Genomic DNA, 13222 nt, shown 5'->3' on the forward strand with positions numbered 1-13222 from the left:
GTGCAGAATACCAATGAGGGGAGCAGTTTCCCTAGGAATGGCTTTATCAGTCCAGCGCGCTGCAAGATCACAAATCAACCTCTACCTCTGTGCAATTTCAGTTTAATGAGCTCGATTGGAATGAAAGTTCAGAAACAATATTGCCAAAGCAATTAGGTACAAATGGTTAGAGTATCATTTGGATAATAATGAGAAATGATAACAGTGTAGGTTTGTCTTCATCGGGAGCATTTTAAAAAGACACATTACAGTGAAAATTTGTGAAATCTGAACATGATGTCGGACATTTGAGGTATTCCTTTTATGCTTCTGTTTGATTGTAAATTACTACACCAGTTCATCTGTGTGGTTCTATTCAAGACAAATAAATGCCAGATGACGAAAGCAAAGAAACAGTAACAGTGAAAGTAAAGAAAATTTGACCACAATGGAAAAGAAATATAGTTTTGTTTGATATAACAGAAATTGAGTAAAAATGGAACTGAGAAGAAAATAATCAATGTAATGCCTGGTAATGGAACAGAAGTTTTCATTTAGATTTGACAGCAATATAAGCGAGATAAGGCAATACTTAATAATGCAACTTCCAACTTTACATTGAAGCTATAAAAGTGTTAAAAATTTGCTTTGACTGCACATTTCATCCTTTGTGATTCATTTTCATTGTCTTTCTAACTGCATTTGCATTAAATGATTACATTTAAAACACAGTGATTTTCCACCTTCGACAGTGAACATATAAGTATTTTATTCATTGTTTTGTAGTAGTCTGAGAATTTTCAACATATTCTTATTAAAGAATAGTGAAAATTAAGGTAATCAAGTTAACATGTCTCTATTTAGGCTAGAAGGTATAACATGAGCGAAATAAGCAGTATCATTAATATCCTTCAGAATATGTCTCTGCTAGATTTGCGTTTGGTGCATTTGGTTGAATTCCTTTGCTTTCTGTACATTTTTTTATTCATATTTCTGCTGAAATGAGTTTACAAATATCATTTGCTTGCATTTGTTCCTGAGCAAAACTGAGAAAAGTGACCCTTTTTGTAAAGAAAGTTTGCTGTCTCTTTAAGAAAAGGTACAGAAAATGCACAGTGTTTGAGCTGAAAGAATATGACTTGCATTGAACTGTTTCTTTCCTTTTCTTTTTATTAATTGTTGCAAAAAATTAAGATGGATGTGTTTGTGGGAGTTCATTTTTGGGGTCCAACATGTAACATAAGGTTTTACAGTGTTTGAGCAGAGTAGGTGAGCTGGTGTGCTCGATATTCAGGAAGTAGACTGAGGCAGGGAGTTCATAGCAGTGTAGCTTAACCATTTTCCTGGGTTTCACATTATTTTCAGTGGGAAAAAAACCCATCGAAATATCTAATTTTACATGCAGAGCTGAGTTTTTTTTAAGGGTTTAATCAATCACTGAGGGGGTGCTTTAAAAAACAAACATGAGAATAATCAAACGTGTCATCTCCTCTCCCTTTTGTCCTGTTGAAAACCTAAGCTGCACAGTGACTAAATGCACAGCACTGGCACACACTTTAAAAGCTATACACATGGGGCGTTCAGCTACTCTCAAAGCACACTGTAGTTTTGTTGGTCACGTGTCAGACAGCTCATGTAGAGAGAGATGCGGCGCCATCTGGGAGTCAACGAAACCCCCAACATGGAGACTTTATTAAAGACTCGACAGGTGACTGAGGTCCAGGAGAGATGGGATCCATCCAGGGAGGCATACAATTCTCCATCTCCCTGTCTCTATTCCTCCGTCCCTTCACACTCATTGATTGCTTTCATCCTGTAATAACCTCTCGGTCCCACCACTTCCATCCTCTGACTGCTATTGTCTCTCTTCACTCTATATTCTCCGCTGAATTTCCTTTTCTCTCTTCTATCGCTCACATCTCCCCCAGCCACCTCCGTCTATTCTTCATCGCTTCGCCGTGCGTTGCTCTTCCACCACCTTCCCCTTCCTCTTATATCTCGCCTTCCTCCTCCTTATCATTTTCATCCCCCTCAGCTCTACCTTTAAACCTTCTAACCTCCCACTCTCCCTCCCCTTTTCTTGCTTTTTTTCTTCCCCGGCCTTTTCTACTATTCTCACTCGGTTTCCATCTCTCCCTCTCGCCGCCTCTCCCTCCTTTCATGGTGTTGCTGTAAAGGTCAGGTTAGCTCCATGAATAAGCTGTAGATTTATGATGCTGCCATCTCCCAGGAATCACTGTGACCAGGGCCAAACAAAAACAACACCGCAATAGACCGCAATAGATCGCCAGAGCCCCATTCGGCAAACGCAGGGGTTATTAATGAGGCTATGGGCTGGTGCACTAGAGGTTGAGGGAGTGGTTAAAGCTTTGAGTAGCACACACACCTGTGCACTTGAACACACACACACACACATAGACACACACCACAAAGGGACTCGCATAAACCTTTACTGACAAACATAGTCTACAATATAAGCAGCAATACACAATGGGTACTTATACCTCAGGGGGTAGTTTTGCAGTTGGCAAAGAATATTCCAAAAAAATTTAGAAAGAATAGAAATTATGTTTGATCTGAGATTGTTTATCTATATAATTGTAGGGAAGAAAATACTGAGAAAATATGATAACAATTTGGAGTGATGTTGAACATGTTAAAAATAACCAGAAATGTGCCTCAGCAGGCTGACTGCAAAGTAAATATCTCCCATCAGCCAATGTGTAATGTTTACAGATTACACCACTATTGAGAGTGAATGAAAACCATTTTCAGGCAAAAGAAAAAGATGAAACTGCTCAGTAAGGGGATTTAGATAAAATAGCTAAAAATACATGGTTAGGGTGCATAACACATGGGCACAAATGCTGTCAAGCAGCAAGGACACTGTTTGATTCAAAGCTGGCCAGACTTTTACTACAGATCATTCTATTCCTCTCTTTCATATATTTGACATGAATGAATGAATGGATAAATACATTTAGCAAGTATTTGATAACTGAAGCAGCTAAATGTAAGGGCTAAACAAGAGTAATCTAGTAGTATTTAATAAAACACTGAAAAAATGCTAATAGTAAATTTAAATAAATGCACCACCCAGTAATGTACAGTTGTGAACAATCATTTATACATGGTCTTTACGCTTAAAGACCATGTATTTCCCAACAATTCTGAGTTTCCAATGGCTCCTATAACTCTTAACTTTCTAGAAAGGAATCATTGAAACACATCCACTCCTCACCAAGAACAACCATGCATTTTGGTTCTTTCATGAATATAATTTGGTCTTCTGGAAATATGTCAAAAAAGGATCAAGTAATGAACAGTTTTTAACTTACCTTTTTTTTTTCAACAAAACCATCTCTTGTATATTTTTTTTAACCTGTCTGCAGATAAATAATGTACTTATAGCACTGCATCTATGATGTCTCACAGTTGATGGAAATGGATTACTCATTACAGCAGCATGCTTCTCTGCAAGCCAGGTAGGAAGGTAAACAGGAAGGAACTTAACAGGAAGTGACCTAACAGGATGCGATGCTTCTCATTTGTCAACAAAAAATAACTGCCAACAACTAAAATCCCAATTGATGTTTAAGGATTCACAACACCTACATATGTATTACATGACACCTGACATAAACGTACATAGATGCTTGTTCCATGTGGTGATAAAAGGGTATGTCACTTTCAGCATCAAATTAATATCAGTTCAAAGATTTTACCAAATTATTGATCGGGTTGTTGCATTACTGGGATTTAATTTTGAATTGGTTTGAGTTTAACTTCCATTATCAATCCATTATCAGCATTTTTTGTACTTTATGTGGCACTACAATAAATCTAACTTTGTCTATACTAGATGCATGGTGTAAGCAGCATGATAGCAGAGCAGCTGCTACAGATTTCCATCAGTGTCTAGCATGCAGGCCATCAGGTGGAACATTGAGCTGTAGATCTTGCAAGTTGTGGAATCTCTCAGACTCCATTTACAGATGTATAGTGCATGTAATGTGTAATATTATTCATACGGGCCACAATTTTAAGAAAAACTTAGCAAGTTGTTGGGCCACCACATGCTGCAAGGACAGCTTTGATATAAAATGACATTGACATTATAAGTCTCAGGAGATCTAAGGGAGCGATGATACTCTATTCTTCCAAACCGTGTTTTGATTATGGTGGCGAGTGCTGTCTAAATTTAAACTCCTGCAATGGATCTATGCTGTAGGTACAGTGTTGGCGCAAACCCTGCATTACAGCCTGATGTGCTCCTCAGGCTATAGAAATGTAACTGTGTCGACCACAACAGCTGTGATTAGCCTGCTTGTTAGTGATACGCTAAAATCTAAGAAAATAGCCACTGCAGTGCTACTGTAACCGTATGCCACATTCTTACTTTTACAGCTCTACCAAACAGCTGATTAGACTCAGTTGGAGCCACTGTTTCTTTCTTTTCTGCTTTGCAGTTTTTTTCACAGAAGGCCTCGTACAACTTGTTCCACTTGTTCCACCATTGTTTGAAGTACATGAAAAAAGTCAACACTGTGGCATAGAAAATCAGTAGTGTTCAGGTGGTGTAATTGCAGAGTGACCTGAGTGCTCAAGTATAATACTCACAATGACACAGCCACCACAAGCTTCTGCGAACATTCAGTGCAAGATTATAAATCAATCTTAACGTGGTACAAAATCTCCAATTGGTGTTTCATTAGGTTGTGATGTGGTGACTGTGAAGGCCACAGCATATAATTCACACCATTTTCATTCTCAGCAAACCATTCAGTGACCTCTCATGCTCGGTGAATGGGGCATTGCCATCCTGGAAGAGACACGCCCATCAGGAGAGACATGTTTCATCACAGCATGAAGGTGATCACTCAGAACAACTTAGTATTACAGCCTGCTGAGATTTGATACAAGCAGATTTAGTGGCTACAACAAAAGGAAAAATGATACTAGATACAATAAAAGACAGTTCTCTAATTTGGAAAAGCAGAAATTAAAGTGTATCTTAGTGCATCGCTGGTACTGAGAGGAGGCAGCTAGTTTCTCTCAGTCATGGAAGTAAGAGAAGCTTGAAGCGGGCTACAAGTTGGACGTCTGATATTGTGGATCTGGAAGCCAGAGTACTTGGAGAACACCCACACATGCACAGGGAGAACATGCAAACTCCACGCAAAAGATACCAGCCCCAGGACACGAACTGGGGATCTTCTAGCTGTGAGGTGACAGTGCAAACCGCCAAGCTACTGTGCAGCCCTGAGAAAAACTAGACTCACGCAAATATTCTGATCCAAAAAGTGCTGTCAGGTTCCCTGCACATCTTCAAGTATGGAATATTTTTGTACCATGAACAGGGTTCAGAAATCTTTTTCATTCCAGGTGTTGGCTAACTTGATATCAGTGTCATGTTGCAGTGTAAGGACCTCAGCAGTAGAGCAGTCCAAGTGCAACAGTACTTTTACTTTGCAGGCAGTTTAGTCAGCATCAGTACCTGTGACACATAGAAAACACAGACAGCATACATTGGGCTTAGTTGGTGCAAAATCAGTAAAGTGCTTCTCAAATTTGGACAAGATGCTCAGAACTTGCTCCTGACAGTATCCACTGTAAAGCTGCACATTGTCTTTGCTGTAAAGTTGAAGTTCCGCCTGCATGTGAGTTAAGTGCAGCAGGTCACAGCGTTACTTGACAGCAGTTGAAGATTGCTGTTAAGCCTGTTCAGTGAACTAATCATGTTTATTACATGTTTATCCTTCCACTGCACAGGCTTATTGAGCATTTCAGCGAGATCTGTGAGGAATGCTGAATCCAGAAGCCACTGGGGATCTTCATGCTGTGCAATACTCTGAATGTTTTGAAAGCTTCAGAAAGCCTTTGATTTCAGGCAACAGCTCAGTGAATTATGCCAACAATGTATGTACCTCTACCTGGCCACTTCACCTGGTCCTGTACACAGCACGCACAGTCAAAACTTTAATCATGTGATTTACTATTGGTTACTTGTTCAGGTTATATTATTTACATCCAACATGTAAACATGTTTGCTGATAAATCTGATGATTGTGCCCCTTTTAATGTATCTGTGAGATGATGTGCTGTCACCCTTGTGATGAACCGGCATGTATGCAAGAGAATAAGAAAAGAGGATCAATTGTGTTTAATATTATCTTTGACTAGGCATTTTGTAATTGCCTGGAATCGGTCTGCAATCGACTGGTGATCAATCGATTGGGCACCTCAGCTCTACAGGGATAAGTGGACCTAAACCCTACCAGCAAAATTCCCCCACAGCATAATAGGACCACCAGATGTCTTTACTGAACAGGTCAAGCATTCAGGCATGTGTCGTTCTCTTGGTGTACGCCAAACATGCACTCGCCCACTCATTGAGTAAACGGTGAAGGAACATCTGACCGTATCACATTTTTCCACATCTGTGCAGGGTCAGTACCTCAGTATTTTGCACTGCTGAACTCTCAGATGGGCATTCATGTTTGCAATGAAGGCCTTATGCACTGCAACCCTACTATGATAATCCTCTTGCTGTCAGCCTGATCACACTGTGCATGACATTCTCAGTCACTTGAAGAACAGCTGCCCTTCTGTTTTTCTTTACATGAGTATCACAGTCATCAAAAGTGTGCTGTCAACTACAATTTCCAACCCTATTCACTTAATGCAGATAATGCTTTTGTCACTGTTCCAATTAAAGGTCCCATATTGTGCCCCTTTTTAGAAAACTAAGCAAAGTTTTGCATGTCTCCACAGTGTCTCTCAGTTTTTCAGCTCAAAATACAGCAAAGTTGGCTCACTTCACCTTGACAGTATCACCCCTGTTTTAAAAAAAAATATTCAATCTAGTTCTGGGTGGGCTTGAGGACTAGCAGAAGGCACAGAAGTTAACAGCTTTTAGTTTACACCTTTAAATTTCTACCAAGCACAAAACACAACAATAATTTCACTTTTTTCACCTTATGGAATCTTTTAAACAGTGGCCAGTTGGGAAGTGTTTGGGACCGAAGCTCCTTCCATCTGTGCCCCAACAATAAACCCTCTTTTTCTCTCCCATCTTAATACAAAAATAGAATCAACTGGGCCTTTGCAGCAGCATGTATTGGATGCATTTATTGTTTCCTTTGTATGTTCTTTAGCACCACCTAGCAGCAGTTTAGCAGCACTAGAAAGGAAGTGAGCTATTAGGAACAGGAAGTACTGTTCAGGAAGTTGTTTTTAATGTGATGGGACCAGAGTGGGAACCACAGAGCATCAATCTCCTTAATCATGTGCGTTAAAGTCCACAAACCAGCTTTGACTGTAAGTCAGCAGCTATTTATAATTATATTAACATGTTTCTGTTACTGTTCATGGGTTGAATAATTTTGGTAATGGTTAGTTTTCACAAATGGATGCATCAGTAGTTGGTGGTTAAAGCACAGGTGCATATGTACATTTTATTTTTGTTTGCAGTAATCCATAAACAATCAAGTGTTTTCAATGCAATGCAAGAGAATATAATGTTAATCAAGCTGTATATAGCTGAAAAATGCATGACACAAAGAATAATTGGTTGTCAGTTGTACAAAGCATCTGCATTTGTTGTTTCTCCACTCACTTATTGAAGCATTTACTTTAATCTGTCCTTAGTTCGAGAAAACCAGTTATAGAAACAGATGAAATGTCCAGATTTTGCCACTTTCATCTGTAGGAGAATCTTGTGCAAACACTTCTAACAGGTGGTGTCAATGAACGCTACTTGACCTCATCTGACAGAACTCTGAGGATACAACAGAAAATAAATTATATGTATATGGTATACAGCAAGCACAGACCTGCAAAACACTGCTTTTTATGCCTGTAAACACTCTTTCTCGAAACACAAACAACCAGATAAACGGAGATAATGAATATCAAGGGAAAAAAAGGACACAAGTTCAAGCATCTGCAACAACCTACTGAATAAAAACATTAAAGGCAAATACAAACTGAAAACAGAATTTACATAAGTCGGCCTTATCATCCTGTGCAGTTCAATCAGTCTCTGCAAATATGAACATCTTTTTTTCCCCTCCAACACCAGACACTGTGACAGACTGATGTCCTGGGGATATGGTCAAACGTTGTGCTTACTATATGCACAAAAGGATAAAGCATTTTTTGTGTGCATAAAAGCTTTTTTCGTAATAACATACAACAGATTAAAGTCTTAGTGCTGTGCTTTGGGAGAGAATTGTTTGTGTTCCCTTTGAACTATTCCATTAGAAAAGAAAAATGCATACCGTTTCCTTTGACATTTTCTTGCAGGATCTCATCTTCACATACCAAAGTCTTTTCGTTGCAAACACCTCACATTTCTGGAGTTATATGTTGTTACAGTGTCTTTTTCAGGGATTCTGCACATTCTCATGTACATCATATTTATATTTTTTTTCCACAAAATCCTTAGAAGCTCTTGTAGATTTCCCCTGCTTCTTATGTAGTTAAGGGACACTCAGGCACTCAGACATATAAAATTACACCATCTACACCCTCAGCCAGCCTCATTACTCCCTTCTTCCTCACAATTTCCACACACTGCTCCTGCACCCACAGCTACCCTTGAGCCTCCCTCGGTGGATATTCTCACTCCCCTAAGTGTTGGGTCACAGCAGGGTCAACCTCCAGTCAACAGTCTGGATTAAAATTTCACGAGAGCCCTGATGCATTTTTCATTGTTCTATGCCCTCTATCCATCATGCTATATCCTCCTGGCTGCCTGTCTCCCGTCACCGGCAGTGATCTGTTCTTCATATTTGTCCAGGCCTCCCAGCAGCTAGCTGCACTCATAATGCAGGAATGAGTGACATGCAGATAGCCATTAAGAGACTCTTACTGTCACAGTGATAAATACAAAAGTAGCCCCCAAGATTGCCTTTTCTTGCTTTTGGAAAAATAAAATGACAGTGCTTATGGCAAAGCGGCTTCAGCGCACTGCCATCTCCCATGTGTAGGTATTAGTGTAAAAAGGCAAAAAAGGTTTCCTTAATGCAAACTAAAAAGCAAACAGCTTTAGAGAAAGAGACGTGCAGCTGACAGCAAAATATTTTTCCATGAGTCTTCATTGTGGGCGCACAAAAGTAAGATTGAAATCAATAGCAAATGTTTCAGTCCCTTGGTTTCTCATCAACTTTTATGGATTCATGGTTGCGGGTCACTTAAATATACCAGGCACAGGTGCAGTCAGTCCACCATCCTTTCAGCTAAATAGACAAAATACTGCAACGGCACACACACATGGATGCTTAAAAATTACACGAGAGAGAATATACTGAACTGGCTGCATGACTGTGTTACATTGCAGTGAAAACTGTTGATATGATGTCAGCGATCAATCCCAGAATATTACATTTGTTGTTGTTTAGTGCTGCTGGACTGAGATGATTCAACACTATAGAAAAGGTTAAAACTCTACACCGAAAGCAGTTTTCTGTGATTTTGTTTGCTCCTGTCACATTTTTAATCAATGTGAGCTCATTTTTCACTGCAATATAAAGTCTTTGTCGTCTATGAAAACAGCACAACCACAGTAAGAAGTAGAGACAACTCAAAAATGTCTCCTGTGCAGTTTGACACAGTTATAATGACATAAATCACAAAAGGAAAAAACAAGTCGAATTCCTTTCATTATTTATTTTACAAAAATTAAAAAAACTGTACTCAATATGTAAAACTTTTTTTTTTTTTAATGCCCACATTTGTTACCAATTGTGGGGAAAAAATGGGGTTTTGTTTTTTGTTTTTTTACACTAATCTGCAACTCCTGAAAGATATTTCACCATTCTCAATATATCTTCCAACAACTTGCTGGCTACTTGCTGTTCTGTGAACCGTTTTGAACCACTTTGCATCTATTCAATCGGTCGCGAATGTGTTATTTTCCTCTCACTCTCTCTAATTTGTTTCCATAATTGTCTGCATACTGAATTTTCAAGACGATTTGAAGACTTCAAAACAGTTGAGAGGGAAATGCACATGGTTTCCTTTCCCTTCAGCTGCAGTGTGAATACTGCACCCAGTGATGTCCAACTTGAACTCATTGATCTGCAGTCTGATAAACTACTGTCAGAGCACTTTAAGTCAGTATCACTGCTGACTTTTTATTGTTCTCTCAAAGAGGAGAGCTTTCCAAACTTGAGGAGGCATGCTCAGAAGATGTTGGTTCTCTTTGGATCCACTTATACATGCGAACAAACATTCTCAGTGATGAAGTTCAACAAATCTAGATACGGATCCTCTCTAAGTGATGATCAGGCTAGATTTCTCTCACTGAACAAAAAGAAGAAAGAAAATAACTGAGGTATGCAAACAAACAAAGCTGGATGCATTTAATGCTTTTTATGGAAAGTTAATGTTGTGCTGGTTTTGCACATTTTTGAAAATGTTTTTGTGAATATTTGTTAAATAACTGTGTTCTGTGTTCCACATTATTGTAGAATTATTGTACATTATTGTACATCATTGTATTGTGTAATTTACTGTTTTTATTGAGATATACTGAACATTGCTGTAAGTGTTTTGGGTAGCTGTTGTCTTTCTTTATGCTTCAGTATGCTAAAGTCATCTTAATGTAGATTTAGAAAAAACTGACAACACTATAATGTTACAATATGTTTGCAATGTTACTGTACATCCAGCAGCTGTTAGTCCAGATAAGTTGTAGCAATTATCTCATAGCGTTCATGATGAACGAAAACTGACATAAGGCAAGTTTCAAATCTCTGCCAGCTGATGGTCATATTGTTGTGAAATAAGTTCTGAGTGATGGCTTACTTGCTTCGTTTGTAAAAACAGTAACTGCTGAAAAGTATTTAAAGCACTTGGAAAATCAGTTTCACATTCTAAGTTTGTCTTTATGATAGTAAATATCTACAACTCAATAGGCAGCAATCATAGTTTAAATGAAAAAACTAAATCTTTCATTAGTGTTAAATAGTGTGTTCTGTTTGCCACATTTTCATTGTATCATTGTATTGTTTCATTTACTGTTTTTGTTGAGATATATATTGAGCAGAGCTTTTAAGTGTACTGGTCCGGCCCTTAACAACCGTCAAAGTTTCTCATGTGGCCCCATATGAAAATTAATTGCCCACCCCTGTGATAGATAGATAGATAGATAGATAGATAGATAGATAGATAGATAGATAGATAGATAGATAGATAGATAGATAGATAGATAGATAGATAGATAGATAGATAGATAGATAGATAGATAGATAGATAGATAGATAGATAGATAGATAGATAGATAGATAGACAGACAGACAGACAGACATTAAACAGTACAAGAGTCAGCATGGAACCACAAATTCACCACACACACATAAACCACAGCCATACAGTAAGTACCGTTAAGCCTGCGGAAACAGAGAAGTTTCTCGGTTTGCTTTTAGGCTTTGCTTGTGTGTGTGAGGACTCTGACTGCCGCGTTTTCAAATGAGCTGAAGCCTTATTCTCATTGATGTGCAAAATAAATGTATTTCAAAACAAATTGCGGGTGGTGATGAGACAAGTCCGGGAAAATCTTGGAAAACAAAAGTTTTAAACCGTTTGAAAAATATTTTGCTTTTCCTTTTGTGGAGTTTAACTGGCAGCTACTTTTCCAGAGTCAGCAGCCATCTGACTGATGTCTGTCAGCTCTCGCACTGCATCACTTCTTGATAATAAGAAACAGTAAAGCACACACACTTCTTTTGAAAACTAACTGCAAAAAAACAGTATGACACTGAGTATATGCACTTTATAGTGATTGTAGTAAGGAAAGAAGGCATGATTTAGGCCTCACATAGACTCCCTTTACTTTCAGAACTGCACAGAATGACTGTAAAATGGATGAGGTGACACATTTTACAGAAGGTGCAGCTCCATTTAGGATGGTGATACTGTTACCAATGTTCGAAACAGACCAATGGATCATCAGTACAGCACTATTACTAGATTACTGATACAGTAGAGCTGCTGGCAGTTTTTTTTTTTAACATGCTTTGCCACAAATTACTATTGGAGTTGGTTAGCAATTACCCACAGTAGCAGTGCATTACAGTAATTTGATTATTGTGTCAGTGACAAGCAGTGTAATGGATTGCAATTTGAAATCTAACCTAATGTTAGAGATGTTTGGTTTTTTTTATGCAGAGAAGATTACTGTTACTTCATCTGCTTCTTGCTTCTTGTTCTGCTTCTTCAACATTTCTGCTTTTCCATCTTACAGGAACTTCAATGAAGGATCGATGTGAATTCCATCGCCCAGTGGAGAGAAATGGTGCGAGATGCTTGACACAGGAGCTGGCGGCTAACTTCAGCTAAAACAGGTGAAATATGTCATCTGATAACTCCAAAGTGATGTGTGTAATCTCCGCTGGCTTGCAAAAGTTAGCCACAGGTGAGACTATAGTCAGGAATTCAGCAGTGTTTTTTGTTCAGAGTTGAAGGTTGGGTGAACTTATGGAGTGTAAAGTTACCAGAACTAAACTACCTGCTGATGTAGGTCACATGCCACTATATCTATTTTTTATTTATTCAAATACAGAAGATGTGTCATGTGAGTAAGGTGGATTTTGGTGTTACTCAGAGGCGCCTTTACAGATGCACTGTTGAAAATAGTGCAGAAAAGTGTGTCTGTGCAGATTATCAGTCATCCAGTTCAAGAACTTAAAAGAGAAGACAGTGACTGGAATTACAACTGAGTAACTTCTACCATCTGATTAATAATCCTCAGCTCCAGGAATACCGCCCAGCTTTTTTACTACATAAAATTTATTGTACTTGAAGCTTTGACTGTCACTGTAAAAAAAATATGCTCTACTACCAGTTGCCTGTTTTCAATTTGAAAAATGTAAATGTGACAGAAAGAAATAGTTTTTTCTAGTAGCAGAAGCGAGAGTCTACTCACAGGTTCCCATGGTGAAAAGAGAATAGGGTCACGCTGTTCAAGTACGATTTTACTTTGTTTTCACATTCCTGAAGGTGGCTTTAATCTTTAGCTTTCATTTCCAAAGGATTAGATTTCCTGTGGATTTAATTGTGATCCCCTAAACCTCGGTATCCTCTCGTCTAACTCTCTGCCTCTGCGGGGAAATTCCACCTCAGTGGTCTTGTCTGTCTAAACCGCAGCAATCGTCGCATCTACCTGCTTTTTTCCTGCTGCTTTCTAGCCTCTGTGCCACTGAACTCTGGCTGACCTGACAGTAGACTGGTTTAACCC

Source organism: Amphiprion ocellaris, chromosome 20 (genome assembly GCF_022539595.1).
Source record: "Amphiprion ocellaris isolate individual 3 ecotype Okinawa chromosome 20, ASM2253959v1, whole genome shotgun sequence".
NCBI classification, from domain to species: Eukaryota; Metazoa; Chordata; class Actinopteri; family Pomacentridae; genus Amphiprion; species Amphiprion ocellaris.